General features: G+C 38.3%; 1 long non-coding RNA gene across 1 annotated transcript; it reads right to left on the reverse strand.

The window, feature by feature from the left end:
- Positions 1-8,884: 8,884 nt before the first annotated feature.
- LOC128248717 (uncharacterized) lies at positions 8,885-20,769 on the reverse strand. The gene is made up of 3 exons (XR_008264883.1): positions 15,935-20,769; positions 14,546-14,596; positions 8,885-11,119 (listed from the first exon to the last, which is right to left on the reverse strand). It is a non-coding gene; the product is annotated as an uncharacterized LOC128248717 (long non-coding RNA).
- Between the last annotated feature and the right edge of the window lie 21 nt (positions 20,770-20,790).

A 20,790-nucleotide genomic window follows, 5' to 3' on the forward strand; every position in this document is an offset into this window, starting at 1 on the left:
AATTGCCTCCCATGTCCATCTCTCTCTATAAGCCTTTCTTTAGCCTCACCACCAAAACATCACTCTCTGCTAAATATTGTATCTTGAACATAGCTCTTTCTCTCCACCTTTCCCTTTAACTAACTTTCTATGTAATAAGTATTCCTTCTCCACCCCACCTCACATTGTTAACACTTCTATCTCCTTCTTTTTCTTTCGTTCTTTGCCTCCCCCTTCAGCTGATCACGTGACACATTAGGCCTAAGTGTACTATAATCACCTTTCTCTACTTCTTCCTCTCTTCTTTCTTCACTCCTCCCTCTCTCTCTTACTCCACCTCCACCTCTCTAACTATCTAAAGTATAATGGACAATTGAACAAGCAGATTATTATATAGATAGGATGCATGGCCTAGTGTATGATCCATACAATGTGCAAATACTCCAATGTTAGCTTTCTTGAAGTCAGAAGTAGAGGTTAATAGCTCTACTTCTGACTCCAAGAAAATTAACATTGGAGTATCTGCATGCTGTGCCTTGAAAAACAGCCACAAGACAGGTAAGCCCTGTTCATTGTACAAAAACATGAGTCAAGTGAATTCCATCAGGAATCATAACAGAAATGTTATGATTTATACAGAAGGTGAGACATGTAGAGATTCCCATTTGGTGTACGCAGCAGAATGCATGAAACAACTTGATTTATGTTGGTTGTACAATAGAACAATTAAGCAAAAGATTTAATGAGCACAGATATGACATCAGGCACAATAACAATAGTTCAACAGAACTTGCTGAACATTTTGTATCAAAAGGCAGCAACTTTGAAAAAGACTTAAAAGTGCATATTCTCAGAAAATATTCTGAATCTGATACACATTCAATACGGAAAATGCATGAGGAGAAAAATGTTTGTAGGTTATTAACATCACACCCTGGAGCAATGAATAAAATGACAGGAGAATTTCATCAAATTTACACAAAACTGTTTGATTAAATATTCTTCTTTTTTGTTTTCTTTTTTCTCTTTTTTCTTTTTTTTTTTCTTTTTGCTAGTTGTAAAATTGAAACTTGAAGACTGATGATGTCATTCCGTCAGTGTGTGGACACTGGTTGCTCTCGTTCCTATTTTAGATTTGAATTTCTATAATTTTGAATTTTTATCACTTTTCATTTTGAACTCAACAAAAACAGGCTTGCTGTTGAAATATTGTTCAACCAATAAAATACCTATTGCAATCGCATTGCACTTTTTATCTTGTCTGTTTACCTTTGTGAAGAGTTATGTCTATCCTTTTAAAATATTATGATTATTATTATTATTATTATTATTATTATTATTATTATTATTATTATTATGAATGATAATGATAAATATATTTCTTCTCAAAAAAGTACTAACCCTTATATACTGAATAAGGTTATTAATTTTTCCCTAAAATCTGAATTGAATATTGTGTCTCCTACATTGTTATCTTTGCCATTCTTTAGTCTGTGGTCAATAACTTCAATTATCTGACCTATGTCAGATGTTGTTAGAATAGTTTACAACACATTCACTTTTCTATGTTTTGTTGAGATCATCTAGAGTTTAAATCCAATAGGAATTCTTACTATGTCATATTTAATCACCACCTCTGCATTTCTATTCTATCCCTCCTCAATATTCTTTTTTCCTTTGCCCATTGTGGGCTTTGGTCAATTATCAATACTACTACTAATTCTTGATAGATCCCTCTTCTACAATCTTTCACAGTGTGGGTGTTCCTTGAGAATGATATATTGGAATTAATTTTTAGATCTATGCAATATTATAATTGATTTAATATGGATTGGTTAACATGCCAAGTCATCACAAAGTATTATGCAATTCCAGCATATCAGAAATGTACACTGGCAATTTAAATGTTACAAATTGTCAATTAAAATGTGTAAAACCCCATTCTTCTTTGTGCTTTTTTAAACACAATTTTATATGAAATTATTCAAAGTGAGCTTTGGGTTTACTAATTGAACAGTTGTAAAATTGTAATTATATGGTCTAAACAAATCTTAAAGTTTATCACCATTTGATCTAGTTAACCAAGTATGGATTACCACAGAGTGCTTAAAAATTATACACCTGGATTTTAAAATCCCTATTTCCTTGTGCTGTGCATGCGCACGCACACACAGACACAAACTTGTTACCAGTTCAAATATGCTTGAAGCATACTGAAACCAATAAGAAAGCCATTCACTGTGTTTTGTCATGGAGAACAATTCTCACAATAGACAAATAGGTGTAAATATACTGAGTCAGCTCACAGCAACACCTAACCAAACTGTGGGATGCATGCATTTTGGAGTGATTATCTCATCTTCAGCCACAGTGACCAAAAAGGGAGGCACTACAAACTGACATGAGGGAACAGGAACGCTTTATGAGTCTCCATATCATCAGTGAAATGGGGCCAAATCAGGAGAATAGGGTGGGTGAGCCACATTCACAATCGCAAAACACAGAAGCCATTGAAAGCAAAAACTTGTGTGCTGGAACATTGTCCTGATGAAATAAGAGTCCTTTCATCAGTTTTCCTGAGTGTCTGGCCTTAATTACCTTTCGTAACTGCCTCGGCAAGTTGATACAGTACTCTCCATTGATGATGTCACCCTTTTGAAGATAATCAATAAACACAATGCCTGAGGTCATCATTTTCCCTTTAGATGAAACAACCTTGACCTTCTTTGGAGCAAGTGAGGAGGGGTGTTTCCACTGCATGGATTGTCTCTTTGTCACTGACTCAAAATGATGAAGCCAACACTCATCATGGGTTAGGAAACATTCAAGGAAACCAGCTGGATCTGCTTCAAACACTGTCAAGTTTTCCAGTGATGTGATCAGCCTGGTGCGCTTTTGGTCAGGTATCAGATGATTTGGCACCTATTGAGCAGAAACGTTCATCATACCAAGTTCATTGTGTAGAATATTCTCAACTCTGGAAAGAAAGAATGCAGTTATTAATAAGAACAGCTGAAATTAATGCTTAAAAAATTTCACAGCTATAACATCATTCCTTCATAGTCAACCTATGAACACTTCAGTCCACCCTTGTATACATATGCAGATATATACATACACACATGCATGCACGCACGCATGCACACACACACACACACACATACACACATCTTTTACTGTTTTCAGTTGAAGAATGAGGCCATGCTGGGACACTGCCTTTTAAAATGGTTGAGTTTCTTTTCTATATTATTTCTTGTGAAATAGCTAGTTAGACAGAACCACTTTTCCTTGTGCATCCTGTTATGATGTGGATTTATTTGGTATCTCAGATAAAAGTTTGTCCAGTCATTCTTTGAAGACTTCCATATCTTCACCTCACAAACCTCTGAGGTTGTTTGACAGAATGTTAAATAATTGTAGGCCCTTGGAACTCAAACTGTTACAGTACTGGGTCCTTATTCTCAATGAAGAAGATGGGGTCTTTGGTACTATGCTGTGCCATGTAGTTCAGTGGTTGGCACAGCTTTCAATTCCAAAGTTGGTAGCTAGACCTTCCAGGATCTTTCATATGTAAATCACTGCATGTCTTTTGTGTCTTCTCTGTAAAGAGTAAAACTTCAGTTCCTTCAGCCTCTCCCAGTTACTCATCTGTTGCACCAGGTGTCTTCTTTGTCTAGTGGCACTGAATTACCTCAAGTTCCACCACCAGTTTGAGCTCTGTGCTGATCACAGTTGGGAGGAGTAATCCTGATGACTGAGAATGAAACCTCCATAGGAGTAGCATGGTATCTTTTTTCCTGATTCTGAATGGTCTCAGAAGCCAACCAGTCACTCACCTGCGCAGTGTTGCCATCTTGATAAATATGCACATGGAATGTTGTATCATTACTCATATGGATTTCCAGATATCACACCGACTTTGACTCTGGGATTGCAGATTTGAAAAGGGCCTTAAAGTTAATTTATCAAAGACCAAAGTACTAATAAGCAGTAAAGCAGACAAATTACTAATCTCTGAAGGGATTAGTGGCCCTGCTTGGTATGTAGGAAATGTGTAAGTAAAAATTCTCTATGGTGTACCCAGTGCAAACTATGAACATATAAGAAGTACTGCAGAATCACAGGAAGTTTAAGAGAGAAAGTAGTCTTTGTGTGTGGCATATGTGCAGGAACTATAAACTCTAAGAAAACATTGAAAATAGATTTCTTCCAATGCCCAGAGGAATTCTTAGAGGAAGTAGAAGTTACCTAGGTGACCAAGTTAGCAGTGGTGGGGGATGCTCTGACAGCAATGCTGCTAGAATTAGAACCAGCTGGACAAATTTCAGCAGTAACAAAGGGCCTCCCTTAGAGTGAAAGGCAGACTGTATGATGCTTGTATATGAACAGCTATGTTATATGGTAGTGAAATGTGGGCTTTTGCTGCAGTCCACAAAGACATGAACAAAGTGCTGCTGAAAAGCTATACATATCTACTTGGGATCAAATGGCACTCGCCCCTCCTTCTTCACCATAGACCAAATTTTCATTTAATCGTTATGCGGTAACTCTGCTACCTAAGCCCATTGAACATCTTTCATTCCTTCATATCTTAGAGCACACACCCCAGCTCTATCAAAGCAACCTTTGTAAGTGAAAAATTGGTCAAGGACCTATTTCATCATGAACACAGTAGTAGCAATGTCTCCCTATGCACCTCTGCTATGTTTCTAATCAGGTCTTCTGACTGTCTAGAATTCTCTGTCACTATTTCCTTATTAAACCCTATTGGTTCTACACTAAAAGCCCTTTACAGGTATAGTCACCTTTGGTTGTTGATGACAGCTATCATCAAATCCTGCTTAACTAATTTACTATTCCAATTTTGGTAAGATTGGCATGCTGGGAGCAATGCATGGTCCCTGCCTATAAATCCTATTTAGATAGACCATATAGATCACAAGTTTGTGGCTTGTGTAGCTGATGATTGCAAATTGTGGACAATTTACACTATCTATCTGCTAGCCTACAGAATATTGTATCTAGATAATTTACACTATCTCTATCTGCTGGCCTACAGAATATTGTATCTAGATACAATCAGTATATGCCAATGCTCTTTGCCAATATCCACAGTGGCACATTTGGGAAATAGTCAGTACCTAGCAAACATTTGAGCAGATTTTCAAGGCTTTTACACCCCCATCTCCTATCAGCTAGCTCTCCACAATCCAAATGTGCATCCAATATGGCTTTCCAATTGCCCGCTAGTACAAAAGAGTGAAATATTCCTATGAACACTTTCAGACACCTGAAGAAATATGGCTGCTCTATCCTTTGCTGGAGTATAGGGATCTAGAAGTCTTAGTGCATCCTCTTCACTATTATTCATATCCAGAACCACTAATTTACTATCTGGATCCAAGATCATTCCAGGCATTTCCAAAATAACATTGCCAATCTACTTCCTATTGCAGGTTAGCTAAAAGAGCATAAATCTAAAGTCATCAAAAACAGGTTCCAAATTGCATGTCTCAGAAATCCTGGTCTTATGGATGGTCTTAACATCATTGCATAGTCCTGCTGGTCCTGACAAGTTAGGTGTTGATATTATTGACACTGCTGCAGTTGTTATTATGTTTGTTTGTTTGTTTTCTTTTTGTTGCTCTTGGTGGTGGTGCATTTGCTGTTGTAGATGTTTTGACCTCCACAGTTACAGATCCACTCTCTATTTGGCAGTGAGATGAGATCTGGGATTCTTTCTCGATATCATTTTAACATGGAAAAGAATTCCCAGTGGGATCCCAAACTAGTTCTCTCACCTCGTTCTTTTGACATTCAGCAAAGTGTTGCTTCCTTTGAACACAATATCATTCCATTATACACCTGAGATCCACTGAATGTTACAGTGTGAGAGCCTCAGTCGTAGATAGGACTTCAACCCCTGCAAACTGCCTTGCACTAGGTCCATTCTAGGTGTCATGCCATACATCCCAGAAGGACTTTTCACTTGTGACCATCTCCAGTTGTATAGTTTTTTATGAGATGCCATTCTTGCGAAGGAAACTTTGCCTAGGGTGTCACTATTGTTGTTGTTGTTGGGGGTTATTGGTTTTTATTCTGCCTCTGTTGTTGCTTTCATCTCCACTTTCAATGTTGTTGAAGTTGCTGCTACTGTTGTTTTTGTTCTTGTTGCTATAGTTGTTCACAGTGATAGCAGTGGTTCAGTTTGGGGTTTTTTGTTGGGGAGGGGGCTCTGGAACTTTCAATGAGGGATGTTTTCCTCTTCTATAAGCAGAGCGAGCTTAAGAAACTTAACATATACTACACCTGTTTTAAAACTGACCCCACTGCTTCTCCCTCCAGTTCTCTGAAAGTAAAAACTGATACTATGTTTATAAAAACATGATTTTCAATCATTTTTCTCATAAAACCTTAAAATCACCCTAGACAGATTGATTACACCATACTGAATGAGGTTGATAGGTGACCATTCACCCTAACCACCAAGCAGATGTTACTGTACATGGAAACAATCTAACCACAGAAGATGGAATCAGAATCTGTCATGTGGACAACCACCAAGCATTGGAAGTGAAATCTATCGAAAAGGTCTCCACCTATGTCAAGTTCCCTATTCCCACCCCTCTAAGATGTATTGCATGAGGTGAAGGTTGTCATGAGTAGATCTGCTTAGGATGGCACATGTTCAGACATCAATCGTATTACCAGTAGCAAGCACCAACACTTTGGCCAAAATCTTGAGATCGTTACTTAGTAGGGTTATCTGGTTGAAAATTATCAATATAATCCCCCTTGTTTGAGACTTTCTCAGCAATATCACCACTCTCCAACTTACAAAACTGAGAATTCTCTCATTCTGCTACCAGTTGTGGTTGATATCTGTCAAGACGTTGTCATACAAATCTGCCTTATAAAAATAAAACTCATAGAGTAGACCATCCCATGTTTCCACAGCTACTACCAGCTTTTTGCAACATTCCAACTACTTTACTGAGATCTGCAGTAGGCTATCAAAATAGGCACCAAAGTTTATCCAGTGATCCAGTCAGCCATTTGTCTCAAACAGTCGAGCAAAGCACCATGGAAAAGCTGTGCACATCTGTTTGGAATCAAATAACAAGCACACATCAAGATCTGCCTAGGAGTGAGTTATGACTTTGTTGCCATATTGTGCCTCTGCCACTCAGATCCATTGAATAGCTTTCGTTCCTTTGTATCTTAGAACATATACCTTAGCTCTGACAACACAGCTTTTATCTCTGACAAAGTAGCCCTGCCTACAAATGTATTTTTGGTCTCCAGCTGACAATTATAAATTGTGGACAACCTATTCTCCTATCCCTATCTAACTAGCCTACAGAATACTCTTTCTAAATACACTTTCGATAACTTGATGCAGTTTATCCATGTCCAAATGCGTATAAGGCAGAAATTTCATTGGTTCTATTGGCTAGCCCACAGTTCAAGTGCACATCCAGCATAGCTCTCCTATATTCTGCTAACACTAAGAAGTGGCACATTCCTATGAAATACTCTAAATATATAAAGAAACCACATCCCTCACCCCTGTTGGAGTGTAGATGGCTACTTGTCGGAAAGTATAGCTTTTACCTCTTCTCATGTCTAGAACCACCAATTTACCTTCTGGTCCAAGATGGCCCTTATCATGAGATTCAGTTCTTTTTGAAACAACACATTAATTCTGCCTCCCAATCCTGATTGACTTGAACATGCATATACCTTTTACCCACCAAAGATTGATATAAAGGCTTGTAACCCAGAAATTCTGGTCTTGTTGATGGTCAACATATATCTATATATCGTTACCTGAGGTCATTGAACTCTTAGCACTACTTTGAAGGTGACCTTAGACGACATACATGTATGCTGTCTATTTTGTGTAAGGCCAAGATAGACAGAAAGAGGAAAGTGAGAAAGGTTTCCTTACTGCTCTAGGGAAGACAGGTGTTTCATCCTTCTGGGTGTTTTCACTGTTAAATTTTTATATATTCTGTAGTCCAAGATTCCCTTAGAAGTCTCCCATTCCATCATGATACTTTGTTTTTCATGTCTTTAGTCTGTTGTATGTTTTTTGTGTTGCTTTTTGAATTTCTATATGTGTTGGTATGTTTTTTTTTTTTATGATAAGAAATCATTGTGTTGTCGTATGTGGTTTATTAGTTCTTTGTTTATATTTATGACTGTATAGTTTATGATGTTTCTTTGTGAGTATTGTTCATGATGTTGGTTTGGATGCAGATTGGGTTGTGCTAATGTTTGTGGCATGGTTGTGTTTACGATGGAGATGGTAGAATGATGATAATGAAGGTGTTGATAGTGTTGGTGTAATGTTACTATCTCAACATTTTTGTTAGCTTGATTTTCCTTTTTCTGTTGACCACCTGCATTTGAGCTCTTCCCTGTCACCTTCACTACACAACATGTTTGAGTGATCTGAAGCAGGTAGAAGACTGCCTTGGGTATGTTTGTCATAGTGTTCTGTTGTTGCTTGGTAAGTGGGGGCTTTCTAATGCTGTTGTTGTTGTTTGCACTGTTGGTGTTGTTTCTGTCACTGTAATTGCTACTGTGGTAATGGTGTTAGTAGCAGGGAGGTAGTCTTCCTGCTTACCACCTTTACTGTAGACAGAAAGCCACCACATAAGTGAAACCTGATTTTCTTTCGTCAACCCCACAATCATTTGTAAGCTACTTGGCAGGTTGGTTAGGCCTGTGATGGTTTCCATACTTTCTTGATCCATTTTGATCAATTTTTCCATCACTGAGCTGACCATCATTTCTTCTATAGTTTGTGGACCTGCAATATGCTGGTTTTGTCCTCTATATCAAATAAAACAGTTGTGAGTTATTAAAGTTTGGTATAAATGGAATAATCTCATTGATAGTACATTAATTTTTTTATTAGATACAGGAATGGGTATGTGATGTGTGATCAAGAAGTTTGCTTCCCTATCATGTGATTTAGGGTTTATTTCCACTGCAAGGCACCTTGGGCAAGTGTCTTTTGCTTTAGCTCATGGCAACTGAAGAAGCCTTGTGTGTGTGTGTGTGTCTGTCTGTGAGTGTGTGTGTGTGTGTATGTGCACATGCGTGTGTGTGTGTGAGTTTGTGTTACCTTGTTTTGACATTGCACAATAATTACATTGGTTTACAAAAATTTTTTTTTTGCTCTGAGGTGAGGATGTGAATAGATGTTTTTTTTACTAATTTTGATGTGGTGAATTCAATTTTCTGAACAGGTTTGTTCTATCACCTCGTTTTTTAGCTTTTACATATTTTAATTATACTGCATATAGATTCAAAATATGTATTTATTTCATCTGTTACAAAGGCATATTACAGAAAAAAAAAACAGCATAGATAGAGAACATTGATGGAACTAAATTACTTGGATAATACAATATACACAAATCATAGTATAGTAGACAGTTAGAAGTGAATTTTTTGGATGATCTTGTGTACATTGCCTCTGGGAAGTCATGCAAGAGCATCCAGCAAAAGTCCCCCATCATGCTGGGGTTCCACTTGCCTTGGTAGTTGCTCTCCATCTTAGTAATATCTTGGTGGAACCTTTCTCCATGCTCATCACTCACTGCTCCGAGCTTTGGAGGGAAGGAGTTGAGGTGGTAGTGGAGAAAGTGAATTTTGAGCGACGTTCAGCATCCCATAACCTCATAAGACTGTAACAACTTCTCGATACACTCTTGGTAATCTAGTACCCATGTGTTACCAAGGAAGCCATAGCAGCTTGACTTAAATGCTTCTAATGCTCTCAGTTTCTTTAAGATAAGAAGCTCCTCAAAGTCCTTATCTTTCAGCACCTCTCGGATCTGAGGTCCGACAAAGATATTCTCCTTGAGCTTAGCAGAACTCAGAGCTGGAAACAGAGAGCACAAGTGTTGGAAGGCATGAAATTCTTCATTAAACCAAGCTTGATATGAAGAGGAGGAAGAAGCACCTTGTTCATGTCAATCAGAGGATTTTCTTGGACACTGTTCACCAGGTACGAAAGTGCTCCAAGATCCCCAGTCCTTCTGCTTGTAGTGCTTGGACACAGTCCAACTGTCCCAGAGACAGAGAAAGCAACAGTACTTTGTGAAGCCTGCTTGCATACCCATAAGGAGCCCAATGTCCTTGAGGTCCCCACAGAGACTCCACTAGCACTGGTTATACTTGACAACTTCCAAAAGGAGCTCCATATTGTTATACGACTCTTTTAGATGGACTGAGAAGGCAATGGGAATGCTGGGGTATTTATTCCCATTGTGCAAGAAGCACAGCCTTCAGACTTAACTTGGAAGAGTCAATGAAAAGGCACCAGTCTGAAGGACTGTGTGGGAAACCAAGGAAGGTGAACAAGCCAGAGACATTTGTGTAGTAGCACAACCTGTTTTCCATGTCAAAGAATGAAGCAAAGTCCTGGTTCCGTATCCTGAAACTGGTGATCCTTACATTTGCCTTGACCAGGTTCCACTGCTTAAGCCAGGATGCCAGGAGCTCTGACTGCTACTTTAATAGATACAAATTACAGGCAAGGTCATTCAGGTCTTCCTGCATGATCCAGTGGGGCTCATTGCCACTTACGCCTGAATAAACAGAGATATTGTCTTCAGAAGAGATCGATTTGGCAAAATCTTCGCCTGAAGTCATTTCTTCATCTGATGAAAGAAGATCCTTATTTGCTGGGGGTGTAGGGAGAGGGAGATCATCTGAGTGGGAACAGGTCTCATAGCTGAGGGAAGGTTGGGACATTTGATCTTTTTTCTAAAAGAAACATTGAAACCTGTTATATTTGTTCAACAAAAATAACAATCATCTGCATGGCTTTGTGGCTCTCTTCACACCATCGGGGCAGCAAAGTTGAAGGCTGCTTTCTTGCCGTTAAACCATAGGGTTTACAACAAATGTGTGGGGCCCAGGATTTGTCCTGATCTCCAATTTTATAGTCAAAATAATGAAAGTAAGCAGTTCTCAGGAGGGAAGTAATTGTTCAGTGCTGTGCAACTGTTGTGAAATCCTCACACATGTAGCAGAATAAATTTGCCTTGTTGATGCATCTTTGGTGTTTTGAAGTGCCTGAAGCCATTGTGAAGATATGTATCGTCTGTATCACAAAAATCTGGAAAACAAAATAAAAATTGATCATATATATGGTTACGTGAATTGTCGCAAAAGCATAATAATGTATTTCTCAAAAGTTAGAGGTGATGAGTGAAAACTGGTTTTGTGTCTGAAATCAGCACCCCAAAATTAGAATAGAACAACTATTTTTATGTTTGCTTTAAGTTTTCTGTAATCTGTTTGTATGGTGGTAATGTTATCAGGGAGCATTACCACCATACAAACAGTATCATCTGTTTCCAATCTTTCTTGAAAATATATCTCACTTTGCAGGGGTATTACATAGTGCTTCCTGGCCGCCTCTTCAGTTGGAAATCTCACCCCAACCATGCTGAATCTTATTCTTCAAGCAGTATATATTTTGGCCCAAGATAGCTTTGAGCTACTTTTTTTATATTTGCCACTGTGACATTTGACCCACTTTGCTGCTTCTCAGTTGTATATGTCTGTATATGCTAGTTTCTAATGAGCATCATCCTGAACATTTTGTGGTATGTTTTAAAGATATCATGCAACTAATTTCACTGAGGAAGTATTTCATATTTCTTAAGTTCTGCAAAGATAAAGAAATTATCAGCCAAACCACTGTCAGTGGATTTGTTTGTTGTGGTATTTTCATTATTAATTGAGCTAATACTGATGGTGGTCACTGTTATCATTGTAATCATTGTATTAGTGTCACTGGCAAGTCTATTGCTTTTTTGTATCTTCATGGTCCTCATTTTCATTGTTCTTGTTGTTGTTTTCATTTCTGTCAGCAATGGTGGTGATAGTAATTTGGTTCAAGATGGGAAAGTATTAAAAGTGTTCTTCCAGTTACTGTCTAACATTCTCTGGCTTTCTGTTTAGGTTTTAATACAATGCTTTGGATTCTTTTTTATTTTTGTAAATAGATAATTTTCAGATAAATGCTTACAAATTCCACCTTGAGGGGCATAAAGTCTTAGTAACTTTATCACTTTAGGAACAACACAGCAAAAGTTTTAAACATAGACTTCTTAAACACAGCTAAAATTTACAAGAAACTCAAAGGGATGTCTTGCTGATACCAAACAAAAACAACAACAACAAAAATAATATAGGGAGCTTCCCACTATACACAATGTGCACCACCCTAAAAATAATATCACCAGTCTCTACCTACTAAGAAATGAAGGAGACAGGGGATTATGAAATGTGGAAGACACCATTAGCTATGCAATATTAGGATTGAAAAATTATGTTGTATGTAGGAATAAATACTATTGGTGGTTAAAGATGGTCAATAATTACTGAAAAAGTAGGAGAATTCAAGAACAGAGGGGAAAATTATAGAATAAGTACATGGAAAAAAAAATGAAATTACATGGCCAATCCATGCAACAAACCAAGGATGCTGGAAGTAAATAGCACTAGTTATGGATAATGGACACAAACCTGAAATGAGAAACAAAATCATTAATTATAGTCACTTAGGAATAAGCTATTATGACAAATCTGATAAAGGCAAAGATTGACAAAACTCAGAGAGCAAACCCAGAATCTGTGGGAAAGGAAACAAAAGTATTAACTATCTCTTGAATTCATGTAGCTTACTATATGAATTCAAAAAGAGTATAAGTGACTGCATGTAAAAGAGTGCATTGGAGTGTTATCCAAGTGTGTGGCTTTGAAATAACAAATAAGCTAAGCAGTATGAACATAAACCAGGAGCTGTAACAGAGAATAAGAATCACATGAATTTATGGGATTTCTTCATAAAAACTGAACATACTATTGAAGCAAGGAGACCAAATATGATTATAGAGGACATAAAAAAACAGTGTAAGATCATAAACTTTGCCATACTATATGATAACAAAGTGGATACCAAACAAATAAAAAAATACCAGTGTCTATCCAGAGAGGTTAAAGAGATTGTGGAAGACTAAGACAACAATTATTCCTGTGGTCATTAGTGCACTTGGCACAAAACCTAAACTGTGTTACCTAAACTGTTACCTAACAGATTGAATCATTTAAAAAGTGTGGCATCTAAAAACAACCACTGTACGAGTAAATATTGGAGTTTTGGGGATGATACCAAACATGGTGTTCTTCAATAATATGATCAGATACTTGGAAGACCAAAGTCTTTAGAACTACACAAAATTGTTCTCATGGATATGGCCCACATTCTCAGAAAACATTGTCATCAAAAAAATATTACGGTTTTTTAATGGAGTCTTAATTCAGTTCTATATTTAAGAGATGAGGAATTATTTACATTATTTACATTTGACGGATATTTGTCCTCATCTTGTTTGTTGTTAACACAACGTTTCGGCTGATATACCCTCCAGCCTTCATCAGGTGTCTTGGGGAAATTTCGAACCTGGGTTCTCATTCCTAACGATGTTACTATTATTATATTATTATTATTATTTTTATTATTAATCAGGTCGCTGCCGTGAATCGAACTCGGAATCTTGGGGTTAGTAGACCGCGCTCTTAACCACTACGCCATATGCCCGTGGGCATATGGCGTAGTGGTTAAGAGCGCGGTCTACTAACCCCAAGATTCCGAGTTCGATTCACGGCAGCGACCTGATTAATAATAAAAATAATAATAATAATATAATAATAGTAACATCGTTAGGAATGAGAACCCAGGTTCGAAATTTCCCCAAGACACCTGATGAAGGCTGGAGGGTATATCAGCCGAAACGTTGTGTTAACAACAAACAAGATGAGGACAAATATCCGTCAAATGTAAATAATGTAAATAATGGAGTCTTAATTCTTTGAATTTTATCTCCTTTGCCTCACATATGACAGTGTTACCCATAAATAACACCTACAGTAAGAAGTTTAGCTGACTGTGTCTTGAGGTCTCTGGATTAAACTGCAACAGCTTCTATTAAGCAAAGTGGTATCTAAGCATAATAATGATAATGGTTTCAAGTTTTGGCACAAGGTCAGCAATTATAGGGGAGGGGTAAGTTGATTACATAAGTACCAGTGTTCAACTGGTACTTATTTTATCAATCCTGAAAGGATAAAAGCCAAAGTTGACACTGGTAGCATTTGAACTCAGAATATAAAGACAAACGAAATGCTGCTAAGCATTTTGCCCAGCGTGCTAACGCTTCTGACAGCTCATCATCCTAAGCATAAAAATAATAATACTTTCTGCTATAGGTACAAGGCCTGAAATTTTTGAGGAGGGGACTTGTTGATTACATCGACCCCAGTGCTCCACTTGTCTTTATTTTATCAACCCTGAAAGGATGAAAGGCAAAGTTGACCCTGGTGGAATTTGAACTCAGAATGTAATGACGGATGAGATGCTGCTAAGCATTTTGCCCGGTGTGCTGATGATTCTGCCAGCTCACCACCTTAAACATAGTAATAATAAAAATTATTTGCAATAAGAAGTATATGATGTGTTATGTAATAAACTGACCTTGTCTCTGTTTATTGAATTAAACAATATTTCAACAGTATGTCCATCATCCTCAAATTCAAAATGAAAAATATGCAAAAGGACAGAAATTAAAAAAATATTTTAAGAAAGTATTAAAAATTATATATTTTTATGGGTATTTAAAATTTCTACAATTATCAATATAAATAAACAGGAAATGACAATTTAATGTCATACATAATGCTATAACTATTAGTAATATTTTACATCAGTTCATCTAAATTTACCTCAGTTTTCTACAGAATTGATGACTGGTTCTTCCAAAACTAGCAATAATATATCTGAAGAAGTCATTTTGCATATATTAGGTTAAAAACTTTCATTTTCTTGAAATTTTTTTCAAAAGGTAGAATTCTATATTTGTGATGTACCAATCAGTTGTCTGCAACATTGATTATTTCCACAATACAAACAAAATGGCAAATATCTTGACAATTGTTTACATTACTGAGATTGTTGAAAATTATTAATTGTCATCATTTGTTAGAATAGATAATTTTCAGCATTTTAAATAAGAAATAACATGAACATTACATAACAAATATTACTATTAAAAAATTGTAGGGTGATGAGCTGATAGAATCATTAGCATGCTGGGCAAAATGCTTAGTGGAATTTTGCCCATGCCTATGAAGCCTATCTAGATCAACTGTACAGATCACAAATTTGTGGTCTGTAAAGCTGATGAGTTCGAATTGTGGACAACCTATGCTGGCCTACAAAATATCCTAGACATGATCTGGATGACCCAATGCTGTTTGCCCATGTCCACAATGGGGCATTTGGGTAATCCAGTCTGAATCTGTCAGCCTGTTAGAAATGACTGAGCAGGTTTTCAAAGCTTGTGCACTCTTCTTTCCAATCCACTAGCCCCACCCAATCCACACGTGCATCAAAAATGGCGTTCCAGTCACCCACTAACATTAAAGAGCGATGTGTCCCTAGAAAGACCTCCAAACATCTGAAGAAGTCCAGCTGCCCCAATCCAGTTGGAGCATACACAGTGATCAGTCTGAAAGCACTGCCTTGATTATGGTTCATGTACAGGACCATTGACTTACCTTCTGAGTCCAGGAAGACCAACCGTATCTCAGGATCCAGGCCTTTTCTGAACAACACCACCACCCCATCCCACATTCCTGGTCAACTAAGAGATCTCAAAATTGTCAAAAATAGGTGCTAAGATGCATGTGTCCGTGATCCTGATCTCACTAATGGCTATTATATCCAAATTCAGCCACCTGAGGTCACTGAGCAAGCGACCTTGCTTCTAGGATGATCCCACACCACGTACATTTATGCAACCTACTCTTAGCACTGCCATATTGGCCTAAAAGGAAGGAAAGAAAGATGAAGAGTGTTACTTACCCTCCTGGTACTGTTGGAGATCAGGTAGTCCCACCTCCATTTCTTCATTGGGCTCCTTTGGGAACCCTTGTAGAAGCCTTGCATTGGCAATTACTTGAGGGATCCCTACATTGTCTGGAAAGGCATCCCTAATTGTTTGGAAAGTGTCCAAATCCATCCTCACCATCATTAAGTCCTTTGTTAAGAGGGCCATCAGTTTTTTTTTTTGGCTCTCCTTACTAACACAGAGTTAGCTGCCAGCATCGTTGTTTTTTGCTGTTCTTGTGTTTGTGGTGTGAGTTTCCTTTTGAGATTTTTTCTGTCTGCAGTGGGGTTTTTTGGTGCTTGTGGTGCTTTAGTTAATGATTGTGGTGCTGCAGGGGTTGTCTGAGTGCCTGTGTTTGTTGTGGGTGTGTGTGTAGTTTCTTTGTTATCTTGTTTTGGTGCAGGACAAGATGTCTCATCTCTGTGACTTCTTTTCAGTTTCTTTCATTTACTCTGTTCCTCCTCATCATCACTTTTCAATGTGTTAGAACCAGTGTCTGTTGCAACCTCCTCCTCTCTGTGTGGAAGTGAATTCGTATTTGTATGTTTATCTTTTACTGCATGTTTGTTTGTGAGAGTGGGGGGTCATTGAGCTTGGTTACAAAGAGTTGGTTTTTGTGGTTGACCTCTCCAGCAGTTTTTCCTGCTGGTGCTGTTGTTATGCTTGCCACCACCACCACCACTGTTGCTATTTTTGCTGCTTTCCCTGTTGTTGGTGTTGATCTTTCTACAGCTGGTGCTGTCTTTTGTTTTCCCAGCCTTGGTGTTGGTGTCAACAGAGGTCCACAGATCCATGTACCTTTTCACTGAGGGCAGCATGCTTGTAAGTGTGTTGCTTCACCACAAGCGAAGCAATGAGGCCTTCTGCCCTCGGTGATCAAAGGTAATTTTGTCCTGTCCTTGAGGTAGACATGGTCTGGGATGTTCTCCAAGTCTTGTGGTTTTATTTGGATTAGCATTTCCAAATCCATCCCAACCCAGTCTTCTCTTTGTGTCCATTGGACTTTTAGGAAAAGGGTATTACTGCCCTCTGCGATCACGCATCCCATGAGCCACCATATGTTGATACCTGATGTTATTCCAGGGATTCAAACTTTTATTGTTCTTCTGCCCATGTAGGATGGGTACATTATAAGCTGGTCAGTTTTACGGGGTCCCACCAAATGCTTCATGACCAGCTCTTCTGTTTTAAAAAGGACCAAGATGGTACCAAAACTTTGGGCCCTTTGGATGAATTCAACATCCTCTTAGATTGATCTCAGTGCCATCTCCTACTTGAAGGTGGGAGGGTTGTTCTGCTCCCCGAGACTGCACTGAGACGCACTTATACTTTACTGTCCTCTTCTCAGTTTCTACCTCCACTTCAGCTGGGATCGCAAGGTTTACCCAGGTTTTTTCTCTTTTGATGAGTTTGTGGACCAGGGCTAACATCTCATAGTACTTTTGTTGGCATTTCACAGCTGTTGCTGCAAAAGTACTTGTTCTGCTATCACTGTTGATGGTGGTGTTGGTGGTGGTGGTGGAATTGTTCATGTTGTTACTGATATTGTTACTTCCAAATACACCCACCTCTCTGTTACTGGTGTTGGTATTGGTTGTATTCTTGATGTTTTTGTTGTCATTATTCATTCTATTATTGTTTTCTGTTAAGCTTCTCAACTCCATGTTGTTCGAGTTGTTATTTTCTGTGCTGGTATCAGTTATCATGGTATTTTCCACACTATTTCTGTTTAGGGAGTTGGCAGTTACTATCGAGTGAGTGTGTGTATTCCATTGTATCATTTTTCTCTGTCGTAATACTTCTTTGTTCTTTGCAGTTAATTTTATTGCTGTCCATAAAGACTGTGGTCCTCAAATTGTTATTTGTGTCAGCAAAAATTACATTTTCATGACTTTTCCTGCTGTCACAAACTGATTTGTTTTGTGTTAGAAAGTTATTCCCTTCCATGTCATTTTTCATTTGCAAACATGTAAACATTTTGCATATACTTATATTTAAGCACAAGGCCCAAATATTTAGTTCTTATGCTCCCTTTTAAACACTAATGTAAACCAAAACAGTAGTTTTGATAACAAAAATATCTGTCAAGCTTCCACAGACATTCTAGCCTTCCAATCAGAAATATAATAACAATAACAACAACAACAACAGCAATAATGATGACGACGATGATGATGATGATGATGATAATAAGCCTTCCTACTATAGGCACACAAGGTTTGACATTTTGTGGGGAGGTGTATTGTTGATTATATCAACCCAAGTGCTTGACTGGTACTTTTTTCCTCGACCCTGAAAAGATGAAAGGCAAAGTCAACCTCAACAGAATTTGAACTCAGAACATAAAAATGGACGAAATGCTGCTAAGCATTTTCCCAGCATGCTAACGATTCTGCCAATTTGTCGCCTTATTAATAATAATAATAATCCTTTCTACTATAGGCATGATGCCTGAAATTTGGTAAGAGGGGACTAGTCGATTACATCGACCCCAGTGTTTCACTGGTACTTTTTTCATCGACCCTGAAAGAATGAAAGGCAAAGTCAACCTCGGCAGAGTATAAACTCAGAACATAAAGATAGATAAAATGTTGCTGAGCATTTTGCTCAGCATGCTAATGATTCTACCAGTTCGCCACCTTAATAATAATGATGATGGTGATGATGATGATAATTTTGGCACAAGGCCAGCAATTTTGGGGAGAGGGTAAGTCGATTATGTTGAGTCCAGTGCTTGACTGGTATTTACTTTATCAACCCTGAAAGGATGAAAATTAATAATGATCATAATAATAATAATAATAGTAATAATGCTTTCTACACAAGGCCTGAAATTTTCAGGGAGTTTGGGGGAGCCAGTAGATTACATCAACTTCAGTACTTGACTAGTACTTATTTTATCAGCCCTGAAAGATGAAAAGCAAATTTGACCTCAGCAGAATTTAAACTCAGAACATAAAGATGGATGAAATGCTCCTAAGCAATTTTTCTGGCATGCTAACCATTCTGTCAGCTCTCCACCATAAAAGGTTTCAAATTTTGGCATAAGGCCAGCTATTTTAGAGGAGAGGATAAATGTAAATCAGTTAAGTCTACCCCAGTACTTGAATGGTGCTTCTTTAATCAACCCTGTAAGTATGAAAGGCAAAGTCGATCTCAGTGGGATTTAAACACAGAATGTAAATAACCAAAAGAATTGCCCTAAGCATTTTGTTTGGTGTATTAACAATTCAGCCAGTTCACTCCTTAGGGTTCAAATTTTGGCACAGGACTAGCAATTAGTGAGGGAAGGAGAAAGTCAATTACATCAGCTTCAGAACTTGACTGGTACTTATTTTATCAATATCATAAGAATGAAAGCCAAGGTTGACCTCAGTGGAATTTGAGTTCAGAATGTAAAGACAATCAAAATATCACTAAGCATTATGCCTGGCATGCTAACAGTTCTGCCAGCTCACCATCTTAATAACAATAATAATAATAATCCTTTTTACTGTTGGTACAAGACCTGAAATTCTGTGAGGAAGGAACTAGTTGATTACATCAATCCAAGTGATCAAGTGGTACTTTTTTCATCAACCCCAAAAGAATTTGTTGTATTCCTCTCGGGGGACTCGCAGAGAAAACACAACGAGTTGTACTATTTAGTTATCACATTTATTTATTAACTATAAACAAAGAACGCAATCACCAAATGTTCGTTATCAAGAAACAAGAATGTTGTCCTTGCCATATATATATCAATAACATTTGACCTCGACAGTCACACAAAACAACAGCGAAACAGGGACCTCAGACGAACAACATTGAAATATGGGACTTCAGACGAACAACAAACAAATCTAACAGTCCATATAACATCTCCCCACTGAAATTGATGCTACACAAGAAGTATCAACAGCAAAGTCTCTCTTGGGTTTTACGGGTTCTCTTGGACCGTCTTGGGTTGTCTGGTCCATATTCCAGAACAGGTAACATGGTCTTGGGTCTGGTTTATCTTTGAGTTAGTGGCACAGTTTCCGAGATCTCCATCGGGTGATCTGTTGCAAATTCAAATACAGTGTCTTCTGCATCACCAGGTTCATTGTCTTCCTCAGTTGTGTACCGCGGTCGCAGCTGTTCCCAGTGTCGTCTCCACATCGGGCCATGAGGTATGACCCTGACGTTAAAGCAGGGAGTACCCAATGACTTCTTAATGATTGCTGGTACCCATCGGGGATCTTTGTCTCGGCAAGGTCCATAGTATAGTGCATACACAGGATCTCCGGCCTTGTACTGCCTGGTAACTTTAGCGACATCAGCCAAGCCTGGAGTCACCTGAGACTTATATGCTTCCTTAGACTGTTTGCTTTGAGCAATGTGTGCTGGTGATGGCAGCAGAGAATCAATCCTTGTTCGTATCTGCCGGTGATTCAAAAGTTCACTTGGAGAGAATCCACAGGATGTCGGTGTTCTCCGGTACTGCAGAATCCTCCGGTACTGAAGTGCTCGTGTCGGCGGAAGAGAACACTTCCTCAAAGCTTGTTTGAAGGTCTGCACCAAACGTTCCGCTGCTCCGTTGGTAGCTGGGTGGTAAGGTGCCCCTGTCAGGTGTGTGATCCCACGTTCTTTGCACCAGCTCTGGAACTCCTCAGACGTAAAAGTTGGTGCGTTATCGGTGACCAGTGTGTGAGGAAATCTGAAGTGCGCAAAGTCTTCTTCAAGCAGATTTAAAGTGGTTTTGGAGGACATGGAGGAAGTAGGATGAATGCATGGATACTTGGAATAAGCATCTGTGATCACCAGCCAATCTCTACCCATAAAAGTTATTGCTTGGTCCAGGTGTAAGTGG

The sequence above is a fragment of the Octopus bimaculoides genome, chromosome 9 (assembly GCF_001194135.2).
Source record: "Octopus bimaculoides isolate UCB-OBI-ISO-001 chromosome 9, ASM119413v2, whole genome shotgun sequence".
Lineage (NCBI taxonomy): Eukaryota > Metazoa > Mollusca > Cephalopoda > Octopoda > Octopodidae > Octopus > Octopus bimaculoides.